The sequence below is a fragment of the Haemorhous mexicanus genome, chromosome 2, assembly GCF_027477595.1.
Source record: "Haemorhous mexicanus isolate bHaeMex1 chromosome 2, bHaeMex1.pri, whole genome shotgun sequence".
Taxonomy (NCBI): Eukaryota; Metazoa; Chordata; class Aves; order Passeriformes; family Fringillidae; genus Haemorhous; species Haemorhous mexicanus.
Genome location: NC_082342.1, coordinates 43,390,696 through 43,405,410, shown reverse-complemented (window position 1 = coordinate 43,405,410; position 14,715 = coordinate 43,390,696).

Genomic DNA, 14,715 nt, shown 5'->3' with positions numbered 1-14,715 from the left:
TGCATTAACAAGACAAAAATGCTTGAAAAATTGTTTTAACTTTTTTTTTACTTTTTACTTACCTATGAAAATTAATAATTAACCACAAACTATTAAAAATTAACAAATTCAATTGTTTAGAGATTAATTAAGTAGGAGAGATTGAAATACAAATGAATGTAAAAGATTTGGCATTAATTATATTCCTAATTGAAATATAAACCATGAGTTACAATGCAATTGATTTCATTTTCATTGTATTAATGTTGAAATATAAATTGACAAAATAATAAAGCTATCTCTTTGGTACAATCAGAAGTTTGTGATAAAGTATATTTATTTAAAAGCACTTCTAAGAGTGGAAGTTCCTTGACTTTTGGATTTACGTCAGTATAGATTATATGTACAGTCTAAATAATGAATCCATGGAGTTGAAATTTTGCCAAAGTAATTTGAATTCTGGGGTTTTCAGAACGTCAGCTGCTGTAGTAGTATCCAATTAAGGAGCTACATTAAAGAGGAGACGTTAGTGTAGTGCTATCTGTTACTAATTCGGCTTTTATGGGCATCATCAGAAAGTTTTACTTCTAACAGGTTGCATATATAAATTACTTACAAATAAAAATTATCTAATACTGCTTCTTACAATGGCATTAACCAGTCTGAAATAAAGAACTGTGTTAAAGAAAATAGCCTTTTTCAGTAACTGTCTTTTGTAGCTATTTATGTAGATTTTAGACCAATGTGGATTTGATTTAATCATATGGAGACTGTATTTGTACAAAAGGTGACCAGCAGTGAAGCAGTACACATATATCATAAGCTATTTTTAATTTCCCTTGTATTTTGTATCTTGTTCCTTTAGCCATTGAAATATGAATGCTTCAACTTGCTTGTAATACATTACCCTGTTCTTAAGGTAAGGTCACTCATGTTCAGTAGCAAAACCCCACAGCTGTTCTTTTTAAAGCTATTGTAATGAACACACTCACATACTAGCAAAGGACTTAAAGTGAACATTTTATTTTAAGGAATAGTTTTTTGGACACTATAAATTTAAAGATACTCTAGCAGAATAAAAGCGATAAAATATTGGGTAGACAAAGTTTTCAACTTTTATAGCAGAATTACACTTCTCCAATAAATGCATCAATACTACAGGAGAGATTTAAATAACCAAAAAAAATAAAAGTGTACTGTATTTATAGGTTGAGATCCACTAATTGTAACAAGAAGTATGTGTGATCAATTCTAGGATGGGAAGAATGCAAGATGAAACCTGTGTACTCAAAAAGTTGTTATGCCTGAATATATAGCCTACTGAAGTGATTAACATTTCCTCCTCTGTTTCTCTATCTTAGACAATCTACTGTTTATGCTTGTATGGTGATTCTGTCTGGTTGAGGGTGAGACAGAGCAATTGGGATGCCTTTTTTGATTAATCTGAGTGTTAGCTGTATTCCCAGGTTGAGTTGAAATATTGTCACAGTGGCTGAAAGACATCCATGTCTCATGGGCCAGGAGGTTTAGAGAGACTCTGACTTTGCTGGTCAGACTCAGTGTTTATGTACTCATGACAATGGCCCTCAGCACCATTTCAGAATTACAGGTACACTCTTGAAAACAGCTTGATGTTTGTCTAGATGCTCACAAGCTGTGGGATTTCTCAAGCTTTACTGTTGTGGAAGGACAGAACTATTATGATCTGGATGATCAGTGCTCTGCTGTGTGATTCCCATGATGTTTACCATAACATCTGCAATGAGCAGGGGAGAATCAGTGGTGAGCTGTTGTTGAAACTCCTGGTTTGAGATTCAGCTTGGGATGAAATGCTGCTCAATTTAGATGACTTGGAGAGCTTTGAACAAAGATGTTCCATGAGTAGGCACTGAAAGAAGAAGGTATAAGTAGTTATGTATAAAGTTATATAAGAACATACCCTTTTGGTCAATATGGTTGGAAAATAGTCTTCAAGCTATGTGAAAAAGGGAAAAAGATCATAGAGAATTTTAAGATAGCCACACAAATTGTTTGTCAAGAATCTTTTCTCCTGTTAATTGTGACTTTTTACTCCTCTTTCCAACTTTTTTTGCTGCTGCATGATATTCTGGTAAGGTAGAGGTGAACACTACTTTGAATTTACTTAGTAGGAGATACTTTTAGTCATTAATTCAGTAATTAATCAAAGGGAGATTGGGGACCTGCAAAGGTTATTGGAAATGGAATGGCTTCAGCCTCTGCACAACCAAGATTGCTGTAAACTATTATTCTGTCATTTTTAAAAGGAGGACAGGCATAGAGCTGAGTTCTGAAGGACATATATACGTTTTGAATTTAGCAAAGATTTGAAGCTGCTTAGGACTTATAAGTGGCAACCAAAAAAGACCCAAATAGGGTAGCAATATGTTTTTGGTCTGTTTCTTTTATTCCTTTCTTAAGCTGTCCTGAAAATCCTTAAAATTGTGGTATGTTAGAAAGAGGCCTTTATGTTGAAGACCAGTGAAAGTCTGACTCTCAGTCTGTGTCAGATCCTGGAAATCTTGCAAATTAACTGGGACAAAATGTCAGGTTTGTTATTGTTCTGTTTCACTAGTTTTGATCCCAGCTTCATGATTCAAAGATAACTTGTGGAACTGAAGCATATAACAGTATAACCATATTATTTTCAGAGAAAATTGCTCTGAAAGAATATCAGAGAAAGAATTCATTTATGTTATTCAATTGGAATCGTTGAGATATGTCTTAAATACTTCATTTGAATTAAAATATGCTACAGGAACTATAGTGATATGTAACAGGAAAGTTTGTAAAAAACCCATCATCACTTTTTCACATCGGATTCATAATATTTCATCTCTTCAAGTACCCAGCTACCAGGTATTCTAACTACAAATATTCTGCCTCCTTATTTGTAACTATATTATGCATGGATATTTCTTTCTGCAGCTGGGTAGGAAGAGCTAGCAACTTAAACTAAGAATGATGAGGGAAGGCCAGAACAGGTGGCAGCACTGCAAGAGACTATGGACAGGGTCAATGGGTAAAGGGCATGGGGTGCCATGACAAGAAAGCACCTGCACATCAGCCAGGAAAAGCACCATCCTGGGGAGATCTCCCAACCCCTTCCAGGAACTCAGCATGGGTTGGTTCACTGAAATGTCTATATACTAATGCAGGCAACATGGGGAGCAAACAAAGCAGGGCTCTTACCGTGTAGGGATCTTGGAGACTTTGCAGGATGGTTCCCATGATTGGAATGTTTCAATCAAGGAATACAGGCTCATTAAGAAGAACAGAAAATTAATACAAGGAGAGATATTTGCTTTTTATGAGAGAGGGCATCTGGAGTGCATGGAAGCTCTGTCTAGGATTAGTGGGGTTGAATCCAGAGATAAAGTTAGAAATGTTAAATTCCAAATGGAACTGAACCTGTTAAGGGTTTCAAATATAAAAAGAAGAGTAGAGATGACAAAAGGAATCCCAAATAAACGTGGGCTCATTTCTCAAGGAAATGGGGGGCCTGGTTATGGAGAATGGAGCCAGGCTTGTTTTAGTGGTTCCCTGTGACAGGACCAGAGGCAATGGGCACCACATGAAACACAGGAGATTCTCTCTGATCATCTGAAAACACCTTTTTTACTGTGGGGGTGACTGAGCACTGGCACAGGTATCACAGTTGTGGAGTCTCCCTCTTTGAAGACATTTAAAATCTTCTGGATGTGGTCATGGACAACCAGCTCTAGGAGACCCTGCTGTAGCTGGGGAGTTGGACCTGATGACTTCTGGAGTTCCTTTACAATTTCACCTTTTCTGTGATTCTGGGACTGTGTGGCTCTGAAATCGATATTCTACATAATGTGATTTTCTGATTCTATGCAGTATTTCAGATAAATTGTAGATAATAATTGTGCATTTATTTCTTGTACTTCTTATTAATTGACTCTTCTACTTAATGATAAGAAACAAATGTCTGTTCTCTGGTCCCTACAGAAAGCAGAAAATTAGTAGCCATTGATCTGAACTTCAGGAAAACATGGAATTCATTTCTAATACAGTCAACTTTACCCCTGTATATTTTCCAGCACTTCAAATTTGCCTTCATATTAACAGGATGAAACACCTTTATACAGTCTCAGTCTCTCTGCACAGGCAAAAGTTTCCTACTTTTGTTTTTTTCTTCATTGAAGAGGATGGACCAATTGTACATTGACACTAATCATGATGTTAACAAGCCTCTGAGAAAATTCACACACTCTGGTTGTATTTGCTTTGAAATATATTGCAACATTATATTTCTACAAATTTTAAATGCTCTGGCTGCTTCTTAATATTACATAATTTGGGTACACATCTTTGTTAGATAAGAAGAATCTTTATGAGCTAAAATTGTTATGTTTGGTGTTGGTTTTTTTAAATAAATATTCTCATGATGAAGTTTTCTGGTTAGTCACTGCCACCAGAACTACTCTTTAGGCTACCCTTGTCATTTCAGAATGCTTAAACAACTTCTGGCAATAACTTAACAGCCAAAATGTGTCAATCAATTTTTTCCATAACCCTGGGTAACAAAAATTAATCCACAGTGGGTAGTAAAGGCATAGATGAAGACAGTAAAAACCACAAGAAGAAAAAATTAATGGAATGTAACTTGATATTTAGAAATGGCATATCAATAATGGTTTAACAGTACTTGTCAGCAGTTGTTAATAATATATTTTCATTTTCCAAGCAGATTTTCTCTACAGTCACTGGTGGGTTTCACAGGGTTGTCAACTCTGGGTCATTGTTTCCCAGTTTGCATTAGTATTGACTGATCAATAGTCTTTCTCTGAAAGTCCTGGTCTGGCCATAGACCTTATTCCAGGATTGAATTTGTCATTGGGTAACTGTATTTGACTTTTTCAGGTGGGGTTCTTCTCCTTTTTTTGTAATATGAAATATCTCCATATTTCCTATAAATGGTGAACTGTATCCCCTTATTTCTGAAAATCCAATAATCAACTTGTGAAAAAGAAAACCTACTATTATAAAAATTATAAACTGCTATTTTTATATATTGAATTTGCCTTTTACATACCTTATAATGAATTTTTCTGCCTGGTTACTTTAATTGGCTAGTTCCTCAGTGTGTATCCTAATCACATAATCAGGTTAAAGTTATTAGCAGTGCCTTGCATTCAGCAAAATCTATGCATTTCTGAATATATAATAGGACTTGATTTTTTAGTACTATTAGCTAGCACCTAATGTCTTCCATTGCATAGCTGTAATAAATTAGACCTAATGTCTGCATGGTACTGATTTACCATATTCTACAAGGATAGAAAACTAAAGTTCTGCCAGTTCTGTAATCATTTGTAGAACTGAAGGGAACAAGCATATTCTTGAGGTATTAACATTTCCCTATTTTCAGTTTCATGGTCATATGAAGGTTCCATTTTCGTATCAGGCAATCATAATCTTTTCACATTAATGTTTTTGCTCTGGTCTGATTAGCACTCCTCCTTTAGTTCTGATAACTCCATGACAACTGCACACATTTTTGACATAATCAGAACTTAAGTCCTATTTTTGAAATAGCCAGAACTCTTTGTATCACAGCATGCAGGAAACAATCTGTCAAATAGCCATTTTAAAGTTTCTACAATAAACTTCTGTGATGATCAGGAAAATAATTAGGGCATCTCTCCTATAATTGAATCAATTAGATTGCATTATTGTCTCACTTGTGCAATAATCATAACATAGAATCAAATATCTGCAATATCATCACTATTTCAGGCAAAGCCAGAGTTGTACTACAGGCACTCATACAGCCATTTTTAAAAAAACTCTATTCTCTAAACAAAGAGAGCCCCTAATTTTTGGCTTTGTTAATTCCATGACATCAGCATACACTGGTTCTAGCTTCTTCCTCAAGCCTTTTTTTCTGCACTGAAATGTACTTCTTCATAGCTCTATTGTGATAAATATGTGCAAGACATGTGCCTTTCACTATGACACAAATACTTAAAGCATTAGAAGTTTATTCACCATGGATGGAAAAAAAAAAACCCAAATCTCTATCAGGGAGATATATCCAAGGTAACCACATAGAATCACAGAACTACAGAACAGATGATGTTACAAGGGATATCTAAGGTGATATCTTTTGCATCCCTGTGCAAAAGTATGTCAGCTGGGACAGGTTTCTGAGGCCCTCGCTGATTCAGATGAGATAGACATTCTTCAGCTTCTCTGCTAAACCTGTTCTACTGCTTTGAAAACCTGTCAGAGACATTAAGTGATCCTTTTGTCATAGGCACTGTTCTTTGACACACAAAACTAGTGATCCATGTCTTATCCTCAGAGCATGCATCCATTCTCACTTGCAGAAAGCCACTACGTCCTCCCTACAAACATCAGGAATCAATGGACATCTCTGTCATGCAGAGAAACACAGCTCTGAGCCAGGCACACTTCTGGTCCTTTATCCTGCACCTAGAGCTCCATCTGTCTCTGCAGGCATAGCTGCAGTGCCTACCCCTGACACAGGCAGGCCTCCTCCCTAACACCTAGAAGTTTCTACATAGGCAGAATTGGCATGTCTAGAAAGAGATGAGAAGACATTTCTGTTGCTGGCCCAGTTTTCACAAAAATCACATTTGTGTGATGCCATGAGTCACTGTTTGTCAGGAGAACAATATAGCTGATGGCCACCCTATAAACAGCTGCTTGTCATACACTTATCCAGTCCATATAGCACCAATCTGGCCCTGCCAAATAACTCTGACTTCTCTTATCAAGGCAATGACCAGCAATGTACAGAGGGCTGCCAAGATTGTTGGGAGAGTGTGAAATATAAGTGGCTGACAGAAATTACATTTCTTCTTTAGGCTGAAGAAAATAAAGGAAAGAGGTTGCTCCTTTCTTAAGACCTTATGAGAGGATGTAGAGAAGGAATCTTCGAAGTGGTGCTCAATGATAGGAAAGGCAATGAACCCAAGCTGAAAATTTGGAAACTGGTTTGATATATGGAGAAATGATTTTGTTGTGAGTATAGTTTATCACCGACAGAGGTTTCACAAGAACCTCCACCCTTGCAGTTATTCAGGAGAAGGATCTGAGCAAGTTACTTCAGGCAGACCTGTTCTGAGCAGTTATTGGACTACATGGAGGACCCTTTCAACCTACACGGGGCCATGATTTTCTGATATCTGAAGATACACAGAATTGGGATGATTAAAATCACAATCAAGTTTGTTTTCAGAATTTTGCACGTAAGTATAAGAGTTTTTCATAATCCTGGAAAGACTTATAAACATACTTCCCCTTCATGGAATTTGAACAATATCATTGACTACTTTACAGGCTTAAATTACAGTGCTCTAAATGAAGCATGATTATAAATCTTAAAAGTTGTCTTATTCCCTCTTCTTGTAAAGCAAATATGTATTTATTCTTATATATACAAGTATATATAAAGATATATATAATATATATTACATATATAAGTATATATAAGTTTATATATATTATATATATAAGTATATATATAATCCCTTTGGACTGTTCTCATTTTAAAATTTTAGCAACAAATTGCAAAGAATATGAGATAAATCACAAAGCAGAATGTGTTTTGTAGCTTGCAGCTCAGTATATCTGGACTCTTTAATTCTGTTCTTTGAAGAATTAATAGACTTTTTTATCATTTGGGTTATGGAAGAAAAGTTGAATAAACAGGTTCAAATTCAACCTCACTGTTTTGCCTTCTGATGTTTCAGGAAAGAATGCTTTCGTTATTTCGTTATGCAGAGGAAATAGTTTGCACTTTCATTTTTTAGCTAAGCTGCCATTGAATTTGAAAGTCCTACCAAAGCCTGTTATAAAATATTTCCTGACTAAGAATTTTTACCTAATGCCTCCTCCCAGCCCTTCCATTTTCCAGATTTCACTGTTGGAAGTCCAATGATAAATTCACAGATTTCAAATAAGATTAGAAGATTATCATTTTCTTCAGAACTGAAATGCAGAGCTTAAAGCGCATTTATTCTAAATATTTCCCAGGCTGATAATTTAAAATAGTCCTCAAGATTTTCACCAAACCAAAATTAAATTTATGGGTTTATATGATACCAATATGTCCCTGCAGTTTCTTCCAAACTGGCATAATCATTATTACTCAGTTTTCAAAAGTGTTTCAATATAGCTAGAAATACAGGACTATGTTTTTTAGGATTTGGGTACAGGTTTGGGGCTTTGGTATTTTCTAAATGCTTAACCGAGCCTACCTTTTTGAAATTAAAAACAAAACCAAAACCAAATCAAAACAAAAAAAAAGCATGAACAAACAAACAAAAAAACCCCAAGAAATCAACCAAAAAACCAAACCCAAATACTCCAAAGCACTCAATTCTTGAGTTCATGTTCCTATGCAGGAACTCAATAGTCATTATTTTTTTCCCTAGAGATTTTGTATTCAAATCTAAAATTTTTACATAGACACCCAATTATTTTATATATGGGCCTTTTTTAGTTTTGTTGTTTGGTTTTTTTAACATGGCAATTAATTTCCATGGAACAGGTGTCTCCAGTATCTGCATTCCTTTCCAGCTAGCTGAAATTTCCCATTGTTTCCTTACTCAAATGAGTGTATTTAAACTATAACCTAGTTATCATTCTTTCTTTGAGATCTGAACCTTCTCTCTCCCATCTTCATTCATGACATATTTTTATGCTTATGGAACACACTGATGGGGGTGCAGATGGTGTTTTTAATTCTTCCTACCTTTGCTGCTAAGCCCAGCAGCCGCCTCTGTGCTATGTTTAGGCAACACCTTTGAAAGCAGAGACATAAAAGCATGTTTTTTCAATGCTGATTTGGTATCAAGCAAGCAGCTGAACCAAATGACTGGCTGCATAAAAATGTATGGAAAAATAATGAAGGCTTCAGCAGCTGTTAAAATGTGATAGTGATAACAATAACATGATTATACTTGCCAGTGGGTTTACAATGCTGTACAGGTACTATGCAGTGTGGAACATTCTCTCCCCTAAGTAAAGAGACTTTGAAATATGTAGGGAGGCATTCCACATTCTGCAGGACAGGTCAATACAGTGAGATGCAGTCTCTAGCTGTTAACCCTCACAGAAAATGCCATTCTTTATCCTGAGAACAAAAGAAACATGGGAAAAGCAAGTTTCTTCCACATCTGATACTGCAACATGTTAGAGAGGTTTGAGATCTAATTCTGGCAATCAGACTAAACCATGCTACCTAGGAGACATAATTAAATTGGCCTGGAGCTATAGCTAGAGAAATTAGGTTTCTTTAAAGGATAAAAATATACATTAATAGTTCTGTTTACGTCACCTCAAATATATTATGTCACTGGACTTAAGTATATAAAGCCATAAGCCCTTGAATATTCACACACAGTTGAGGTTCTTCATATGCCTAGGAACCTGGCTAATTTTTGGCCTTAAGCATGTTTCTGGATCTTGGCTCAAGTATTGTAATTAACTATTCCAAAAATGTTTGTAATTGAAAATTAAAGAAATAAAATCAAAGCACCAACACTTTTTGTAACAGTCAGAAAAAATTATACACCATCATCACCTTCCACCCGTCTCCTCCCAATTTTTTCTTACTGCCCCCAGTTACTCTCTCACAACTGCCCCTAACCCATCCAAGTCTTGGAAACTGCTGCTGATTCCTTCAGATCCCTCAGAGACCTCCCTCAGCTTCCTTTACCTTTGTAGTTCCTCAAAATTCATTGTTCTTTTCAACCATGATATTTTACCTCTGCCAAACAAATTCCCTGCTGTTCCTCTCTTTCAGAACCTGCTCTGTCACCACTCAAAAAATTAATTAAGTCCATGTTTCATATAAGCATTGAACCTGTTCAATGGCAGTGTTTTGGGCAAAAGCTGCCTTAAGGTGGCCTGTTGAATATTACTCAAACCAATATTTTCTGGCTGATAAAGAAAAGGAAACCACGAGGGACATCATAGAAAAATAACAGAGAGGAAAGGTATTTTTATTTTTTTAAACAGATACTAACTAGGAGACTTTATATCACTCCTGAATTTTTTGGTTTATGAAACTGTATCTATTGCATTTTTGTATACTGATGAAGAAGTAAAAAACTCAGGCTTTTTGTGGGATTCATCTATTAAAAAGAGAACTTTCCTAGCACAGATGAGTATTATTACTTTTCTGTGTTTCCTCCCAGTCCTGACTGCAAGAGTCTTTTTAGTAAGTCTCTTATCATCAGAATTCATCCAATCCTATAAAATTTTTACTTCTTTTTATTGAGGAGTTGCCTTACATGTGAAAAATTATGTTGATGTCTGATGATACATCAAGTTTAGTGACACTAATATGGCTCTTATGGTATAAGTAATTAATTTTGATTCATTTTCTCAGACTTAATCCTTCTTTTTAACTGTTACCTCTTTTATCCATTCTTACATACTTTTTCAATTGCTGAAAAAAGTCTGGATTTTTTACTTCCTAGTGTAATCTAAGTTATTGCATATTTAGGCAGTAAATCATTTAAAGGAAGAGTGTCAATGCTTGATGTACAAAAATAGGAAGAAAATGTGAAGAATTTCTTCTCTAAGTAGTTTAAAAGTAGAAACGTGTGAAAAATGAGAAGACAAAATCTTTACTTAACTAGAGTGGAAGCAGTGACATTTCTTCACTGGAGAAGAGCCTGCCAAGTGAAAATGAGCTTTCTCCAACTCTTGTGACAATTACAATTGCAATTTTACAAGTCTTGGGAAATGCGATCAATCCTCATTAGAGACATTAATCCTGTTATCAATCTGAAGGGAAAGAAAAGTGTACTTATGGCTGCTCCAATGCTACTTTCCACCTCTGCTTTACAAAGTGTCTTAAGCTGGAAAATGCATTCTGGCTGGCTTCACAAAATATTATCCACACCTTCAAAACAGACCAACTGCATGTGTTCTCTTCTAGATTTAGTTCTAGACAGAGTCCCACGCTCTTCTCATGTTGTCCTCATGAAATGAAGTTCAGCTGTTTTATCCTGATCCAGTGTCATTTGTGTTCTCTACTTCCTTGGACTTCCAGACTTTCCATGTTTTGCTAATTAACTCCCACGAGTCTTTAAATCTGGGCCTGTGGCTTCAGCATTTTTTCTCACATTCAGTGAGTCCAGAATATGTAGTGACAGTTATTTATTTAGCATAATGAAATACCTTTTAAAATAAACCAGATTTTGTAAAAGAGTGCAGGACAGTATCCATGACACTTCAATGGGTTTTGTTTGGTTGGGGAATTTTTAAGATAGTATTTACATATTGCTATATTGTTTACTCAAGATTCATCATCAATCGTTTTGTTTTTTAGTGTTAAATCACTGAGGTGCCCAATTCCCAACCTGATATTCCATGAGATTTGTCTCATATCAAGCCCAATACTTTACTTAACAAATACCCTTCTTACCAGAATTCAGAAAAATTAAATTCTTCAGTAATAATAGGTAGAGTGAAATATTTAATGTAGCAGAATCAAAGAGATTTTCCCAAAAATACAGATTTTGTTTTTCTAGGTTCTGTGCAATAGGTCACTTGGGTCAAATACTGGTTCATAATTTGTCAGACTCAAGGATTCCATGAACTTAAACGGGATCAGACACGTGGCTGGGATTCACATGGCCAAATGCAAAGTCTATAATGTGCATTTCTATGTCTGAGTGAGTTATGACCTTCATAGACTGACTGGAAATAAACTTTTATGGTTTAATTGGGGAAAAGAACATGTCAAAGGAGGGGTTTATCTCTTTGCAAAGTACTTGCTTAAAATAGGTGAGATGAATAAATGCTTTGTAGGTGTCTAAAGTCAGATGAGGTGAATCATGCCCTGATTCATTAGAGACTTGACTAAGCTGCAGACTTCTCATTATCTTGATTGTAATTTAGCCAGGTGCTTGACTGAGTGAAAGCAGGAAAAATGGGATGTTTCTGTAAATTAAGTCTTATTCTGGATAGATGAATTATTGTTTAACAATGACAAGTGGAAAAGATGGCTGGACATACAGATGAGATAATATAATTTGATATTAGATTTCCTATTAGTTTAGAAAAAGTTAATTTTTAGTTCAGTTGGATCTTATAATTTAGGCAGCTGTCCAGACTTCTCCTCACTTTGTCTATACTATTTTATCTATCTTTTATTCAAACTCTGTCAGCAATCAGCACACATCTCTTCTTTTTTGCTCCTGGAATATATCCAAGTTTATAGCTGGGTTTCAAGAAAGATAATCTCCATTCAGCCCAGTGGTCATTCCTGTTCAAATTTTACTGAGTCTTCTAACTAATTCTTATGTATTAAGTTTAAAATAACAGTGTTGTATATTTATGGCAGCAAGAGTTTACTGCCCTTCTAGTGTGTTACATAAAGAGGAGAAAGCCTTTGGATTTGCACTTGTTCTGTTTCTCTTCATTCTTCAGATTAGTATTCAGCAGCTCTTCAATTTTCAGTGTTTGCTGCACATAGAATCAAAGGCAGACTATCTGCTGACTTATGGATAGACATTCTAGTAGGCTTTTCAACATGAATTATAATCCATAAAATGGACACTGGTCCCAATTTCACTTATAAGGAAACAAATGAAAAATAAAGTTTGGTTCAAACACAGCAACAGTTGCAGTTAGCAACACGGGAAAAATGAGTACAAAATCTTAGTTACGCTCCACAGACCACACTCACGGATCAGTTTTGTAACCCAAAACAAAATATAATGGTGTAGGTGGAAAACAAAATTAAAATTATTTCAGTGTAGAGTATTAATGTTGAAATCAGTCTAAGCATCCTTTGTCAACAATAAAAAATGTATTCCTCATATGTTGTTTATCAGCTTAATGATATACAAGGTCTGTCAAGTGACAATGCTAAGTAGGATTGAAAAATAAGATGCTAGTGCTTTGTAATAAAAAAAACCAAAAAATTACTGTTGTTCTTTAATCATTCCTTTAGTTTTAGTAAGGTTCTTTCTCTCCTTAAAAAAAAAAGGAAAAGTCTTTTGTGAATTAGGCACTGGTAACTAGGAAGTGGACTGTAGCCATGCAACCATGGGAAATACAATGGCAACCAGAAAGATTTATATGCATTGTGTAATGCTAATGTGATTGTGCAACGTATAACCCAGCTGACGGCTGGGCAGGACTTAAGCAAATTTTAAAAATCCAATAAGCACAAACAACAAAACATTCTTCTGCATAGTAGGTCTCACTGAAAACAGATAAATTATTTCTAGATTAATTTGTAAAAGAAGTAGATTAGCTCTACTGTCCTACTGCTTCCTGAATAATTGGTATATTTTTTTCTGCAATTATGTAAATAATTTTACATTCTGAGAGAGAACCACATGTTAATATTTCATAAAGTTAAACATGTATGCAATTTTTGGTAACATATCAATATAAATGACTCAACAACCTTGGATGTCTTTCCCAACCTAAGTGACTCCGTGATTCTATAGCAATCCCTCTCCATTTTATTCATCATAGATTACAGAACAATATTATGATGAGATATTGCAGTCTAGTTTTACTTGTCACACATGAACTAAATTATATTATTAGCAGTTTACTATCACTAACAGTCGCCTTTAGGTTAGAACACTCAAAAGCTGAGATTAGGTTCGCTTATGAAATTTTAGCATTTTAAATTTGGCTTCAAACTTAGTAAATCATCCATAAATCATTATGCCAGAAACAATCACTTAGAGTAAATCTAAAATGAAAGATAGTCCACAAGAATCAAGAAGTAGGTAAATAAAACTGATGTTAGCTTTCTATTTTTCTTGCTCCTAACCTTTGCATTGAATCCATCTTTGTCTGCTTCTTTTAATACTTAGTCACTCTGAATTGTGGTTTAGTTGTCATTTGAGTTTGACTGACTTAAACATGAAGAACAGTGACACTGTTCAATCTATTTGTAACATAAAAGCCTTTTATTTCATTTTTCCTCTTTAGTTTGAGAATGATTAATTAGACTTGATACATTACATAATGATTCCTCCTTTAAAACTTGTAATTTGCTCTCTGTTTCTCATTTTAGTTAATATCCTCAATTTTCAAAAATGCACATATTCTTTAAAACCTTTATTTCTGCTGCATTACTTGTCATTTATTAGTGTTCATTACAATTCAATCAAATTAGGACTTGAACAATAGGAAAAGATGGGACAAGTTCATGGTATATATTATATTTTCAAATTTTAACTGGAGTCAAAATATATCTATACATCACTAAAATAAAATAACATATGTTCCTGTGTGTTTGTGATAATCTGCTGCATCAGTTTGATATTTCAGGAGTTAAAATACTGTTTTCACTGCCTCACTGCTTCAGTTTCACCTTTCAGTCTGTTGGTCTGAAAAAATAATGTCCCATTCTTAAAAACACCTTCCATCTTTCTGAAATTATATATAAAATACGTTCAGGTTAAATTGCTTCAACATAATTTTCTTTCTCCTTCACAGAAAAAAACTACACTTGACCTGGAAAATAAAAGAAATTGCATATTTCATCCAGAGAACATTATCATTGTCTCAAATAAGTCTTATTGAATCTGGAAAAAAAAAGGCAAAATCTCTGGGAAGAAAATGGCCACTGAGGGGGGGAAAATAGCAGCAAAATTAAAACATAAAGGTCTCAAGAAAAAAATAAGGTTAATAAAAAACTGAGGAAAACATATGGGCTGGTAGAATTCAAAACACTTC